This window comes from Sceloporus occidentalis, unplaced genomic scaffold, assembly GCF_023333645.1.
Source record: "Sceloporus occidentalis isolate IW3139 unplaced genomic scaffold, rSceOcc1.0.p SCAF_3, whole genome shotgun sequence".
In the NCBI taxonomy this organism is placed as follows: Eukaryota; Metazoa; Chordata; class Lepidosauria; order Squamata; family Phrynosomatidae; genus Sceloporus; species Sceloporus occidentalis.
Genome location: NW_028316983.1, coordinates 87,800,623 through 87,816,750, shown reverse-complemented (window position 1 = coordinate 87,816,750; position 16,128 = coordinate 87,800,623). Strand labels below are relative to the sequence as shown.

At 39.0% G+C, this 16,128-nt stretch overlaps 1 protein-coding gene across 2 annotated transcripts in view; it reads right to left on the bottom strand.

Annotated features, from left to right (window-relative positions):
- Positions 1-16,128, bottom strand: part of CACHD1 (cache domain containing 1) — a 163,775-nt gene that overhangs the window by 114,544 nt on the left and 33,103 nt on the right. The gene's annotated exons all lie outside the window — the stretch shown is intronic.

Genomic DNA, 16,128 nt, shown 5'->3' with positions numbered 1-16,128 from the left:
TTCTATAGGAAAAACTAATTATCCACAAGATATTTGCATTTTCTCACAGAAGCAATATATTATCATGGCCAATGAGGCACTTTACCTCCATTCATGTAGAAAAAGTCATACACAAATCCTTCAAGTGGTCAAAATTCCTGTGGCTTACTAGCGAAAGCCATCTATCAACAGCTCTATTCTAACAAATTATTTACTGGATCATACTATTTCTGCTATTGGTTGTACTGAAGGATTATGCAACAGGTATCTGAGCTACTTTACAACACCATTTTACTCTCTCACTCAGCCCTGAAGTATTATTTATGGTGATATTTAGAAATATTGGATGCCAAGATCTTGATTAACTAATCTGCAGGCACCAAATCCAGTCTGATCTCAATAGCTAAGCAGAGTCAAGCCTGGTTAGTGTTTGGAAGGGACCACCAGGGAATAACAGGTGCTGTAAGTTATACTTCAGGGGAAGGAAATGACAAATTGCCTTTGTGTATTCTTTGTGTAAGAAAACCTATGAAATTCATGGGGTTGCATAAGTCAACAGACAACTTGAAGGCACTTAGAACATTACCACCACTACCACTATAACAATAATGAAGGGAGCAACCTTAAAAATGCAAAACCATATTCCAAGCGAAGAGGATCACACAAATAAAGAAGGACATTTTACCCACTTAGAAGGGAAAAGCTTTTCACCTAAAGTAGGAACTGGATTTCTGAGTTGTTATCCAGCTGAGTTGCACCATTTTGTCTCCATTCCAGCAGGTATTGATGTTTGTTGTCATATAAAATCTTCACACCTCCCAGTAACTCATGCACCTCCCCATCCTGGGACTCATTTTAACTATGGACCTCATGAGTTAATTCCAAATTTTGGAATTTCAATACTTCTCCCATATTTCTATGGGTTTTAGATTATGTTTTCTCTGCAAAATAATTACATGCAGTTCAAAGCAAAGAGGTAAAGAAAGAATTCCTAGCCCAGATTCAATGATTCTATAAAACATGCAAGAGTGGTGGGTAGATATTTTTTTTAAAAAATGTCTAAATTAGAAAATGACTGCCTGTGAAGACTTTTCCCAGTAATTATCAATTATATCCAGCCACTTTCTCTCAGTGAGGTACCTTCAATTACCTAAGAAGATACTGCTTCTTTACTGCTGCTTTTGACAAATTGCTACAATTAAACAATTTCTACTACAAATGGAGGGGGAAATTTGCATTACTTGCCACTTTGCCTGGTTTGCTGAATTGAAATAACAAAAAGAGGAAGCTTATGAATCTTGGGAGAAAGCAAAACAGTTTATTCACAATAAACCACTGATGCAATTTACTTCCAAGCATTCTAATTCAACATTTTCTTCGTTATTTAAGATATACCCATGCTGATCACCTTAATTAGAAGAATCCAAACTCTCAACACAACAGAATTTACTTCAGAAATTAGAAAGCTTCAGTGTACAATAGCAGAGCAAGGTTTCCTTATTCATATTTAATTTTTTAGGATGGCTCACTGCACATAAATTATTTATCAGTCAGAAGGTTTTTGAAAATGGAATGCTAAAATGTCAGCCTTCCTCTCAATTTAAGTTTGCATTGTATTTAAAACTATCTGTCAGTCTCTTACTTTTGTCATTTCTGAAGTATGTTCAGCACAACGTAATCTGCCCCTGGGAACATCAAAGCTAATTGCAGGGGAGGAGAAATTTGGAAAAAATACAGGTATGGTTTTTTTAAAAAGAAAAATCAAATTATTAGTAATTTTCCTATCCTATTCTATTCTATATTTTATTAAATTAATCACAGCAGAATCCCAATCTGTATTTGCACAACTGAAGAAAAACTGAGCCTTATTAAACTCAGAATTATCCCTCTTGCCTGTCTCCATCAATTTTTATGTCAGTTTTGGATTTTCTTCCCACCCCATATTTGGTTAGCTTCCTCATTTATTGTATTTAAAACCATCTTAAACACAGTTATTTGTTGTGCGGTTTTTCCCTAGATTAATGCCTCTTTCTTCCTCTCCTTCAAACTCACTTTCCTTATTTCAGCTAAACTGCAGGCAACAGGTCTGCCTCTCTTTTTAAAGCAACATAAGGGAACAATACTCTTGAAATCTGAGAAAAAGGGCTGCAAGGACAACCTTTAAAGTTTAGGGTTTGGAAAGTCAGTCTGAGGAGTATTCTGTATGTTCCTTGCCATTTCTTTAGTAATGGGTTATAGTAACGGATCCCCAAAGGAGGGGGATAGATTTAAAAAAAATACTGACTATAGGTTCTAATCATGCTTCTAGTACTTTTTTCTGCAAAACAGAAATCCATGTTTCAGATACAAAAGAAACAGCTATCCATTTTCAGACACAAAAGAAAGTACGGACCAAAACACCTGCAGAAATAATCCAGTTTGGGACCACTTTAACTGCCCTGGCTCAGTGCTAGGGAATCCTGGGAATTAGAGTTTATTGTGGCACCAGAGCTCTCTGATGAGAAGGCTTAATGTCTCACTGAACTACTGTTCCCAGAATTCTCTAGCACTGAGCCAGGGCCATTAAAACGGTCTCAAATTGGATTATTTCTGCATAGTGTTTTGGACATATATGTATCAGATCTTGGTATGAACCCCAAATAAATATCTATGAGTGATAAAATTATTATTAGCAGTGTGAAAAGAGGACCTAGAGAGGATTCAGAGCAGAATGGAATTCTGACAAATGAATAAAAAGCAAACAAGGAAAGGCATGAGGTGTTCAAACTACAGTAAATATGAATTTAAAAAACCAAACAACATTCCAGGAAGATTCTGAAGACTTTCCCTGCTGTCACTGAAATAGTGGTCTAATCTTCACTGCAGAAATAATGCACTTTGATTCCACTTTAATTGCCATGGCTCAATGTTATGGAAATTCTGGGATTTGTAGTTTTGTAAGACATTCAGCCTTCTTTGTCAGAGAGCTCTGGTGCCCCAACAAACTACAAACGCCAGGATTCCACGGCACTGAGCCATGGCAGTTAAAGCGGCATCAAAACTGCATTATTTCTACAGTGCAGATTAGACCAGAGATACAAAAGATATGTTAGGGAAAGTTCACCTCCATCAGTTTGCCATTATCCAAGAACCCACAGCAATAACCATACCCTTGCACAGCAGCTACAAACCTCAAGATCTGACTGTGTTGGAAACATGACCACAAACAAGCCCTTACTAGTGACAGACAGCAATTTCCTCCCCAAATACAGAAAGCATACCACCTCATCTGCATCAAAATGGGGAAAAGAGAGAGAGTTGCCTGATATGCAGCAGCACAACCAGCTGAAGCACACCTCAGAAAATGTCTGTTCAGGAAAAGTGCAGAGCTAACAACCTTTAAAAGAAAGTAGAAACTGTGAAATAGGAAATAAGAATTGTGGGAAACAACCTGCTTGGATTTTTGCCTGAGATGTCCACAGTCTGGCTACAGTAATTTACCAAATGGCAAAATGCTTCTTCTTATCACATTATTATTTTATTATTTACGGTATTTATACCCCGCCCTTCAGCCCTAAAGGTTCTCAGAGCGGCTTACAATTATTATTATTATTATTATTATTATTATTAATTAGAAGATTCCCTGCTCTCAGGCTTACAATCTAAAAAGACCCAACACAAAAGGAGAAGGGAATGGTGGTGGGGAAGGGGATCAGGTCCAGCAGTTCTTCTCTCCTTCTGAGGGCTGGACCAAAGCAGGTGGACTGGCTCGGCTTCTTAATCTAGGCCAGGCCTGATGGAGCTGGGCCTGCACCTCTCCCTCCATGGCCGCATGGCACCAGATGGACTGGAGGGAGGGCTCTGCTTCTTAGAAGGCACTTGGAAGGCAGATGTCCAAGTAGCAGTAGAACCAGCAGTTTCTTCTTCTTCCCCCTGGTCCCAGATAGTCACTGTGGTGCTCCCATTCTCTCTGCTGGAATGTTTTGCAGCAGAGCCCTGTGAGGTCCTGGTTTTATAGCCCTAGCAGACAAAGCAGTTGTGAGTGATGGCAAACACAGTGTCTAGGATTGTTTTCTATCCAGTGTAGCGGGAGCTGATAGACGTTCCAATATAAAAATGTGTGGAGGTGCCAGATTGAAGAAGGCTGAGACAGACACTCAGGCTCAAGACTCTTTCTAAAAAGCAAGTGCTTGTAATATCTACTTGTCTGAGAAATAGAAAGTAAGATTTCCAAAGCCACACATAAATTTATTTGTACCGCTGTTTCAGACTTCTCCAGTTTGGTCATCAGGCTCACCAGATCAGTTTCCAGCTTTCAGGTACACCCAGTACATTCAACTTATAGAGAGAGCAGCATCTCCCCTCACCTTCCAGTTTAGTAAGAAGGACTTGTTTTGATTAAAGTACTATAGCTTCAAGTCAGGATCTACAAATAACAACACCTTCAACTGCAGAGTGTTACAATGTTCTTGGCAACCAAATTCTATCTGCTCAATGAACATTAAAAACAAGCATGTCTCATCTTGTAAAATCAATAATGCATAATGTAAGCACTTTTCCAGTTTTTCAAGAGCGGTGTTTGATAGATAATTAATCAAATCTCTTGAAGAAACAAACAACAGAGTGCTCCTAATGCAAGTGGGAATAACTGGGCATCATCAGTAAGTCAGCATTCCTGCAGGTCCTCAAGAATATCCAAATACTATCTTTACATTAATCAGCTTTTAAGACTGTCAAATAGGCCCCCACTCCCAAAACAGGGGATGGAGTGAAGAGCTTTTTACCTTCAAGTTGTTTGGGTCTACAACTTTCATAACCCATTATTCAATATCCATGTCAGATGGGACTTTGGGAGACAGAAGCCTAAAACTTTTAGAAAACCTAAGGTTTTTCATCCTTGCCACAGATACAAATTATCCAGTACTCAAACTATACAATACTATACACAGTTTATACTGTACACCATTCTCTATGTGGCACCTCACGTCTACATTTACAGGTAGAGTCTCCTTAAATGCTTGGGACCAGAAGTGTTTTGGGTTTCATAGTGGGTTGTTTTTGTTTTGCATTTTGGAATATTTGCATATACATAATGAGATATCTTGTTCATAGGACCCAAGTCTAAACATGAAATTCATTTATGTTTTATACACACCTTATAGCCTAAAGGTACATTTATATTCAAGATTTTTAATCATTTTGTTCTTGAAACAAAGTTTGTGTACATTGAACCATCAGAAAGCAAAGTTGTCACTGTCTCAGCTACCCATGTGGACAATTTTAGATTTTGGAATATTTCAGATTTTTGAATTCCAGATAAGGGAAACTCTGTCTAGGTTAGACCTTTTATCAGACTGCGCTGTCACTTGTTATTGCACACAATATGGTTTATTAACACCACAATATCAGTTGACTATTTAGTTCTTCAACAACTATTTGCAAGTTGTTTTTCTGTATAACAGCTATTCACTTCCAGGGCTAGGATACACAATTATCTCCTCAATCTTCTTTATGTCTAGCATATGAAGCTGGAGGAATTTAAGACAGCAGGCAGCTAACCTTAGCCAGAAAGGGCACAATGGTAAAAGGTTCTTCCCTTGCATATGGAAAATGATCAACAAAATCAAATAGGACTGGAAACGAAGGGCACATCTACATGGACCAAATGAACTGATGTCCTACTGCATTCACCATGCCCTTTCTTCCTGACACAGGCCAAAGCCGCAACTGAACTGTTAATGTGAGGCCAATTCCACATTGAATCTGACTCATCCTTCTCTTAAACTAGATTTAAAAGATTTACCTTTTGCTCCAGGTTTTCCAGGAAAATCCAGAACACTCCATGGCAATGGTGGGCAGCTGTTTACTGCCTGACACCACCACTGCCATTGCAGATCACTCCCTCTGAGCTCACAATTATGTGCCCAAACATGTGATCAATGCTGGGCATCTTGTTTTCAACCTCAGAGAACATATGTGTAGACAGCTGCCTGGTGTTGTTCTGGAGTACTGAGGTGTGCGTGTGGTGGTGGTGGTGGTGGGGCATTTAGGGCAGCTCTAGGACCAGAATTCTCTGGGAGCAGCTCTGAATATTCTGGTTAGTATAGACTTGCCCTAAGTTGCAATGACACAAAGGGCAATGGGAGTTTTGTTGACTGTAGCTTTGTTAGCTAAAATTATGGAGTTGTTGCAACTGCATCCATTTGCCAACACAATGGACACTACTGGTGGCATGGAGCCTCGATTTGCCCCCTTGCAGCTTTCTAAATAATTTTATAGGAACAACAATAATTGGAGGGCATGGCAGAATGCAGCTGTTTTCCATACTTTTTGGAGAGTAGGGCTGGAAGAAGATGGGAGGGCCTGTCATGTAGACAAACTAAGCAGTGGCACAGTAATGTCAATGCTTTCAGGGTTGCAGCCTCCCCAGAACCACACCATCCCCATCCACCACCACCCCCTTTTCTATTACCAGGGAGTACAAACATTATCTATCACCCTTGATTTTAATTGTGTATAAGCATTTTGTGGACTTTTAACAATGTTTTATATTGTAAGCCACTTACAATTTCCCTATTTGGTGGAAATGCAGCATAGAAATAACCATAATAAATAAGTCAACAAGCAATGAAATCATGAAAGGTTGCCATGATGTTAGTAACATGACACGAGATCTTAGCAAGCTATCATTGCGGGGTGAGAAGAATGGTACTCATGATATGCGCAGAGAAAAACAAAAAGACACACAGATGAGAAAGATGATAGTTACTATAGCAAGAATTTAAACAACACTTCAACCATGTTAAATTTCTAATTCCAAAATAAATACTTTCCAAATGTGTACAAGGTTGACATTTTTTAAATCACCAAATGTCTTGATGTCTTCCAAATTTATCATTTTCATACTCTGATTTCTCTTCACATCATATCTTTTGACCTTTTAATAAATTTATCATTTCAGAACAGTTGAAAGGTAGAATGCATTTGCTACTCACAAGTTTACATTTGAAAATACAGTAAATTATAAATTAGAGAGCTCAATAAGAAATTGCTGTAAGCCCTCCCACCCAAGCTGTTACTCCACAACAAACTCTTTGTAATAGCTATTCCTTTAAATGATCTGGCAAGGCAAAGCATTTAATTTTATCAAGGCAGGAATACACAGGAGGTTCATATTAAGACACATTTCCCCAAATTTCAACTATCAGAGCAGGGAGGAAATGCCTGGGAGCAAGGAGGGCAGTCAGAAGGAAGAGGTCATGCTGCTTTCTCTGCCACACATCTCTCTCTCTTTCTCTCATATGTATGTTCCTTCATGCTCCCTGTCGACTTATAGCAATCCCATGAATTTCATAGGGTTTTCTTAGGAAAATAATACACAGAGGTGGTTTTACCAATTTTGTCCTCTAAATATAGCCTACAGCACCTGGTGTTCATTAGTATCCTCCCATCCAAGAACTAACCAAGCTGACCCTGCTTAGCTTTGTTTTTTAGAGTATTTCGATCTTCTTTCCCCCCTCTCTCTCACACACTCATCATCATCATCATCATCATCATCATCATCATCATCATCATCATCATCATCATCATCATCACAGGAAGGCTTTCTTTAAATACAGAGACAATTTCTCAAAGAATTCTAGTAGCAATTGGGGCAGGAGTGGTCTGTGGCCACTCTTTTTGTCCGGTTTGCTTGAAGCCACAGTTCTCATTCACATTTGAAACAAGTGTGAGGAATATAGCAATACAGGTATACAGTTTCTATAAATCTAGCAAAGGTAGCTCCTGGTCTTGCACTAAACATAGATGTAAAATTTCTGGTATTTTCTAGAAACCTCCCCCCCCCCACAGTTTTTTTGGAAGTGGAACCAGAAATTTTTCAGAAACTGAAAAATGCAATATTAGCACCCTTTACAGATTAAAAGGAAACCTAAATACCCTGAAGTCACCAGGTCCCATCTGATCTTGGAACTTAAGCAGAGTCAGCCCTGCTTAGTACTTAGATGGGAGGCCACTAGAGAATACTGAGTGCCGTAAGTTATAGTCAGCGAAAGGCAATGGCAAAGCAAATCTGAGTGCTCCTTATGTACGAATGTCAAATGAAATTCATGGAGTTGCTATAAGCCAACATGTGACTTGCAAGTATGTATGCAAACACACAGAATTGAAAAGTCACTCTGCTACTATTAGAAAATAAAATCCATTATGCAGAACTTGGTCAGACATTAAATTCTCATATCTGAAATATTAACAGTGCAGCTTATGATGAACATTATTATGAAATGAATTTCCTTTTTTAATTTTTATTTTACTTTTTTACAAATGTAGCTAAAAGGTCACGTTTCCCCAAGATTCAACCATCAGAGCAGGGAAGAACTGCCTTGAACTCTAAGAAACCTCTGGTTTTGTTAGTCTATATGAGAATGAGTCAAGAAACCCCCAATGGCAACAATAGAAAGCATATATATTAGTAAAACAAACAAAACTATTTTGTTTCTACTACCTTTCTATATTGTAAAGTACCTAGATATAATACACGCACAAAACAAATGGGGGAAAGGGAACCAGCACCAAGAATTGTAATAACCTGATACTTCTGGGCCTTCAGATCCAAGCACTATTAACAGCCAAAAGCATTTTATTAGAAGAGAAAGGCGGGTTACAAACCACCAAAAAATACGTATGGAATACGTATTAGGGTTAGGAAGGGGCGGTGCTTCCGCACCCTCCTAACCCTAGTACATATTCCATACGTACAACATGGCAGCACCCCTTCCACATGGGGGCCGCCATGTTTATGTATCGGACGCTGTGCGTCCGCACGTGTCGCGGCGTCTATGATGTCGCGAGTCCGCCCCTGGCGCCTCGCAACGTCATAGAGGCGCCGCTTAAAGAAGCTCCATTTTGGAGCTTCTTTTTCGGTCCGTGCAGGAGCCGCGCGGTGTGGCTGCTGCGGCTCCCGCACGGAGCAAACGGCGGCGGTGGCAGACTGCCTCAAAGCGGCGGTTTATAACCCGCCAAAGTAAAATAACATTCCACCAACATTCCAAACCTGCTCTACATAAAGTTAGAATTAATAGAAACCACATGATCATTTCTTAATTCCTGGTTTATTGTTGGGAAATACAACACACCCAAGTAATGCTTGCATGTACATATATTACATTTGCAGTTTTTTTGCAGGAGAAAGATAGAAATTGTGAATGTTTGTGAGGAAATTAGGTCTCATTTCTAAGTAAACTGTCTGATTTGATCAATTAAATCCTAGCTTTAAAATGCAGGATATACAAGATCTCTATGCCTGCATATACTGCTACTGCCTCACATCTCCCTTAATATTAGCAAACTAGGAAAGTATTTGTGAAACAGGACCTACTATAAATGGCTTCCAAACCTGTATCTAGCTTGTCTGAAAGTCATTAACAAGTATCACCAGTTTGTCATGCAAGGAAGTTAAGGTAAACTTCAGATTCCTATTTTGTTCGTTCTCAAAAGCAAATCATCAGTTAAAGGGCTGCACGCCATTATAATGAGCATGCACATATTATGGTTTATGAAAATCTAGACTGGGTTGTACAAATATGGTATTCAAATATTAAGTTCAGTATCAAAAGTCTATACATAAGTTCTTCTAAAATTTCATGGATGTTTACCTCAAATATATTGTAATGACTTTTTTTATATTATAATTATGCAAATATCATCGTGTGACTCAATGATAACCTTACTACCGAGTGTGTTAAAACTGTAAGTACGTAATCTCTTTGTGCATAGTGTGGTTTTCAATAATGAGATTATCTAATAAAAGCAAAACATCCAGAAAAAACACCACCAAGGAATTAGGAACATTCTACATGTGTTATGAGTTATGAAGTGGTGACCTGTGCAGTAAATTATGGGAGAAGAGTGTTTGGCTAGCAAATTCTTCAGTTATCCACAGATGTCCAATACACAGATGCAGTGCCCAATCAAAATTCCAAAAGTTTAAGTAACTTTTTACATAAGAACTATTTAAACAGTACTGTATTTGATCAACACAGCCATCATCTGTGGCGTATGCTACCACAAAATGTCTTCAGGGTGTTTCTTTTTAATTTCTGCCTGTTCACAGCCCAAAGGCCATTATTCACACTGTAAAGGGGAACTGGATGGAGCCATATCTCATACAGCAAGCTGTTCTTTTATGTAGACAAAGAATGAGGGGCACAGTGCTTTCTCTTCAGAGAGTGCAAAATTGGAACACAGCATCTAGAATCCCTTTTAAAGTCTGGGATGAATTTGCATGACAGAAATTAATAATTACAAGGATTCAGTTTTTAAAGATAATTATTATACTAGTACTACTGTATGAAGAATTATGTATGAAGAATATGAATAATACAATAATTTTCACATGGTTCATTTTGCATTGATTTTTCACATTTGCCAGCATTCTGAATGCTTCAGCATGATTTAGCTACTGAGTGAAATGGCAACCCTATTCCCAAATAAGAGATGTGTATTTTCCTCCCCCCCCCCCCTTTCTCCTTCTCTTTGTCTTTCACTTTGGGGGGAGAGTTGAGAATATGGCCTACATCCTGCATCTGTTTTGAGAAAACATGAATTATATTATTTTTATTTTGTTTTAGTACTAGAAAGAGAAATAAATCTTATAAAATCAATATGGATTCCAATCAGAGGCTTACCATCAACATTCCATTAAGAACAAGAAATCTTACAACTATATGTTTGTTTTCATAGCCTCCAAAGTATTCTTAAAAACATCAAGGCGGATCAATGTCACAAACATTACAGTGGGCCCTTGTTATCCACTGGGGTTTGGTTCCAGGATCCCCTGTGGATAACAAAATCCATGGATGCTCAAGTCCCATTAAATATAGTGGGAAAGGAAAATGGTGTCTTAATACAACATGGAAAATCAAGAGTTGCTATTTGGAATTTATAATTTTTTTAATATTGTCAAGCTGTTGATGCTTGAATCTGTAGATAAAAAAAATCTGTGGATAAGGAGGAGTGACTGTACTTATATATTGAAAGAAAAAAAGATAAATTCTTCACTAATTGTTAAGCAGCACTAATTGCAAATGACTGTCAATCAAAAGCCAAGAAAAAGGTCAGACTCATCTGAATATTGAAATTTTCCATTAATTTCTGCATCACTGCGATCTTCTGCATGTTTATTTGGAAGTAAAGAGCCCACTGAGATAAATAAAAACACTTCTAAATTACACATTGAACCATTATGACCTTTAAATCAGGGGTAGAAATCATATAACCCTCCTTATGCTGCAATTCCTACCAACATTAGCCTATCTCCTATCTCTGCTTTAAATACTGGAGTCTTCCTAAGGCCTCAAACAGACAGGCCAAATGGGCCACCACTGGGCTGCATTGGTGGCATGGCATTTACACAACCACGCCCCGAACGCAGCTGCATCGAGCCTGCCCCAACCCAGAAGAGCCGAGCCAAAAAGGAGCAGAAAAAAATCTGTCCCTTTTAAGTAGCCCAGTTCCAGTTATATCAAATAGCCAAATCAAGGTTTGCTCTTTGGATGGTTGAATCCATGGATGCAGAATCCAAAGATACGGGGGACTGACTATATATTACTGAATACTAAAATTAGGATGATATAAGCAATCATATTTCCCATCACAAAGGTGGGAATAACCATGACAGTGACCCGCTTTTAAACACATATACACCCACAGAGAGGGGGGAAAAGAGAGAGAGAGAGAGAGAGAGAGAGTTGTTGTCCTTGGGGAAGGTAGGATTTCATTTCAAGGGTGGCATTCACAGCCACCCTAAAAAATCTTGTGTGTCAGGCCTTTTCAAAGTGACAAGGATTTGGCTATAAATGCAGTGTAATTCAGATTCTAAAGTCTGTATAGGTTTTAAAATATATTTTATATTTTAATGCATAATTGTTTTAACTTTTAATATTTTTTAAAAATTTTTAATACACACTGTTTTTAAATGGTATTGTTTTTAACTTGCTCTTTATTGCCTGGAATCCCTATACTGGGAGAAAGGCATGATATAAGTAAATAAAATCATCATCATCACCATCTCCTCCTCTTCTTCTATGAGCAGGTATGAAAGCTGGACAGTGAAGAAAGCTGATAGGAAGAAAATCCTAGTTGTGATGCTGGAGGAGAATTCTGTGGATACTGTAGACTTCTAATAAGTTGGTGGGTCTTCTAGAGTAAATCAAGCTGATACTCTCCCTAGAAGCCAAGTTGTCTAAACTGAGACTTTTGTACACTGGACATATCATGAGAAGACATGGCATACTAGAAAATACAATAATATTTGGTAAGGTAGAAGGCAGTAGGAAAAAAGAAAGACCACACTCTAGATCAGTGGTACCCAAACTTTTATTGACTACTGCCCCCTTTTGTCTTGGGCGACGACCCTATTACACACATCCCCTTAAATATTTCTTGACATTAGATCTACTGTTCTACCCGAAATTCAAAATATCCAATCTTTTTCACTTTGCACCTGATCACCCTGGGAACAGCAACCAAGACGCCTCTTGCCCATGCTGCTCCTCCAGCAAAGGCCAGTGTGGGCAGGAGTCCTCTCTGTTGCTGCTCAGTCAGCTGATCAGTTGTTGATCACAAATCAGATGAATGCAAAAGGTGTAGCTTCTCCACAATGAGAAAGGACTCTCAATCCTTCTTCGTTGGGGTGTAGAGGGGTGCAGCCAGTGTGTGTCTAGGGGGTTTACAGAGGCTACAAGCCCTGGATTGGAGACTAGCTCATATGGGGAAAGGGAAAGATTTTAACTACAGGAGCTGCTCCAAAGTGAAGGACTCTTTCCAAGAATTGATACTAGACACTCCTTCCTCTCCTTTACCAGACACATGTCTTCCCTACACAGCTTCAGGTGTTCCCCACTCCCAAATACAGTAGCATTGCTTCTTCTGTTACCACTTCTCTCAGCCTGTTGGATGAAAGCAAACAGGAGCAGCAGAGTAGCTTGAACTTGCTAGCCAAGTCCCAGCAAAGCTCACAAATTTAAAAGCTCCTTTTTGCTGCCACTTTTCCCCCACTGTCACATGCTCTAACTCTGTGCGCAAGTCAATCAGTCTGTCTCCAAATGATGCTGTTCTGACCCAGAGAAGCAATATCCTGCACCCAAGCCTTGCAAAAGTTTCCCAACCACCACTGCCACCACCAGTGAAAAATGAAGCTAAGGGAGGGAGCTTAGACAGGCAGGCAAAGAGCAGGAGGCACCACCACACAAAATGGTCAGTGATGCTGAATTGTGGTTTTAAGGGACCATGAAAAAGGTTTCATGCAACCCTCCTCCCCATCATAGTATTAAAGGCTGCTGGTTCCCCTTGTCTTTCCTGCACACCAATATTTTGACTGATTGGAGCATATTGCTTTGTCCATTGTATATAATTCCAAGGGGGAAATTGTTAAGAAGGTTATTGGAAAATATCTGTTTGGATGGGTTATCAGTGGAATACTTACTGCAAGATCAGAATCCACATATTACCAGGTTAATGGCCAATTTTCTGGTGGAGGCAACAAGATTATGGCTTAAATTTTAATAATGATCCTGAAGTTTTATTGTAAATGCATGTTCTTTTTCTATGCCTAATAAAAGTTGACTGACTGATTGACTAACTGACTGAATGCCCCCCTGCCATATCCCTTTCCCTCACCACCCCCCTACTGTCCCCTTTTCCCCTCACCCCCCTCCCAGATCTTCCCGCTACCCTCTGAGGGGGCATACCGCCCACTGTGAGAATCACTGCTCTAGATGGATAGACTCAAACAGGGAAAACACAGCCATGAGTCTGTAGCACTTGAGGAGGGCTGCTGAGGATAGAATGACTTGGAGGTCTCTCATTCATTGGGTTGCCTAGGGTTGAAGTTCAAGGCAGCTAACAACAAAAATATTTCATAAAGAAAATTCTTGCACAGGGGAGAAAATTAACTATCCCTTTGCATTTAGTATTTGAGATAAATCTTTGAAAGACCGTCTATCCTCAACAGCAGGTATGATTCCCACACACAAGGAAGGATGAATTTGATTGACAGATCACAAATTGGGATCTTATGAGCCATGCCACAATCTGAGATATATAAAATGCTTTCTTTGAAAACCCTGGGGAAACATTCTTCCGCACGTTCTTGTCCTTTGCAACTGATGACATGCATTCTTTCCTCTTAAAATAATGAGTTCCATAAGACTTGCTGGCTGTTATGCAAACAGTTCCAGTTTCAAGAAAAAGTTAGTCATTCTACCATCAGACTTTTTGCTGTGCCTTAGCAGATTCTGTTACAAGTAAATAAATGTAGTGAAATGGTAGGACAGAGATGCTTAATATAGTCTGCATTTTCAGAACCTGGGAGTTCAACTACAGCCGTTAGAACAGTTGACAGAAGTTACGGGGCAAACATTCTTACTAAATTATACATGAGAATGTTGCCAAACAGCTTGCAATAGCAAACCTAGTATTTTAATTTAAGCCTTTACAAATTCATTCTAAGCATAATACAGTTTTATTTTTCTACCTGACTCCAACACATGAACTCATTATTTCCCTTACCTGTCATTTATCTTTGGATACTTTAAAAACAATGCTCATAAATATAAAATAAAAACATTCTCCTGAGATAACAGGTTGCTGTTAAACAGATAAAACTAGAACTCGAATCTAGAACTCCCATGGGCAACCAGCTCTTGCTTCTCACGTTTGACAAGTCAAAGCTTACCCCTATGGATACCTCTTTTGAACGTGCAAAGAAAGCACATAGGATTGTTTGTGGCAGGTGTTTTATTAAACTAAAGGAATTTTGCTTCACCTCAGTGCCCACCTATTAATTTTACCTTCCCAGCTTGAAATTATATACCTGTATTCTCTTATTCCTTCATAGGAATATTCCTTCCTCCATTCAACATCACATTAGCTAACTTGTGTGACATGATAATTCTATATAACATAATATTCAAGTCTTGTGTGACACGATGTTCACATAATCAACATCATGATTACATGATATTGTGTGACATGATATTTTTACTTGTGTGACATGATATTCAAGACCAGGAAGAAATAAAAAGGCATTGAATGCAACACACAGAGGAGTTATATAAAAGAAATTAGAAAATGAAGGACACATGGAATGAAGAGCCATATGAAGATGAACCCAAAATTCTAAAAAGTGAAGTGGAAGCTGCAATAAGAGAAACTGCAAAAAACAAAAACAAGTCAACAGGAACAGATGATATTCCAGTCGAACTGCTGCAATCCACATTGACAGAGTCTAGCACTAACCAACATATGTCAACAGATGGAAAACAAAATGATGGCCAACCGATTAGAAACAATCAATATACAACCCCATCCACAAAAAAGGAGACACAAAAGACTGAAGCAACTATAAAACCATAGCACTAATGTCCCACACAAAATTATGCTCAAAATTCTGTGACACAGACTCCAACCATACATGGAGAGAGAAGTCCCAGAGGTCCAAGCGGGCTTCAGGAAAGGAAGAGAAACCAGGGACGACATTGCAAATATATGATGGTTAATGGAGCACACTAAGGAATTCCAAAAGAAAATCAGCATGTGCTTTATAGACTACAGCAAAGCCTTTGACTGCATAGATCATGAAAGGCTATGGAATGCCCTTAAAGACATGGGAGTGCCAACACATCTGATAGTCCTGAACAAGAGGCTACTGTTAGAACAGAACACAGAGAAACTGAATGGTTCCCAATTGGCAAAGTGGTCACACAAGGCTGCATCCTTTCACCCTATCTTTTTAACTTATATGCAGATCATATTATAAGAAAAGCAGGATTGACCACAGAAGCAGGAGGAGTGAAAATACACTCATTTCTCCATATTCGCTGGGGTTAGGGGCACAGGACCCCCATGAATGGAAAAACAACAAAAACACTATGTTTCTATCTGAGAGAACACATCTCTAGGAATCTCTAGATACTCCAGTGCAACTCTGTGGTCAACATCTCCCAGACACTGACCACAGAATTGTGCTGGAGGAGTTACAAATGCCTAGGAGTGTTCTCTCTAGGAATCTCTAGGTCCTTCAGTGTGAATTTTGGTTAAAGTTAACTACAGAGTTGCACTGGTATTCCTAGGTTTTTAAATCTGTGAATAATCAAATCCGCAAAAGTCAAA